Here is a 687-nt window from a genome sequence, read left to right as displayed (position 1 = left end):
GTCCCTCAATTTCAGCCAGAAAATACCTGAAATCACAGAAAAACACACAAACTCATAGTAAAGTCCAGAAATGTGAATTTAACATAAAAACTAATGAAAACATCCCTAAAAGTAACTAGATCCTACTAAAAACATACTAAAAACAATGTCAAAAAGCGTATAAATTATCCGCTCATCAAAGAGCAGGGAAGAGAATATAAGCAACAGCAGTACGAGAAAATAGAGGAATAAGAAGAGAAGAATAGAGTTGTGTGGGAGTTGAAAGATAAAAAGAAGGCAAAAAGCGTAACAAGAGAAGCGCCAAAAGGCAGGGGCACATTCATCATTTCACGCGAATTTCAAATCACGAAATGATGGGCATTTAATGCCCAGCGCGGAAGCCAAGGAGGCAGCACCCAGGGAGAATCGAGAAGACCATGCGTGGAAAACACGAACGGCATCAGCAAGCTCTCGAGAAGAGGGATACGTCCCGACTCGGCGAGTAAGTCAAACACACCCAGTCACAAGCTTCACACCTCAAGACGGACGCATTGGGGGCACTGTCACGGACTCACACGGTCCAGCCCAACAACCCGGCGGGTCGGGAACACCGCCCCGACCCAAAGCTCGAACCATTCTCCATAATAGGAAAACCCGGCGGGTCGGTCCCCCATGCCCGACCCGAAGCGCGTGCAACCAACCACTACA

Source organism: Arachis ipaensis, chromosome B06, assembly GCF_000816755.2.
Source record: "Arachis ipaensis cultivar K30076 chromosome B06, Araip1.1, whole genome shotgun sequence".
Lineage (NCBI taxonomy): Eukaryota > Viridiplantae > Streptophyta > Magnoliopsida > Fabales > Fabaceae > Arachis > Arachis ipaensis.
The sequence above is the reverse complement of the archived record's forward strand: the minus strand, read 5'-3'. Positions refer to the sequence as shown.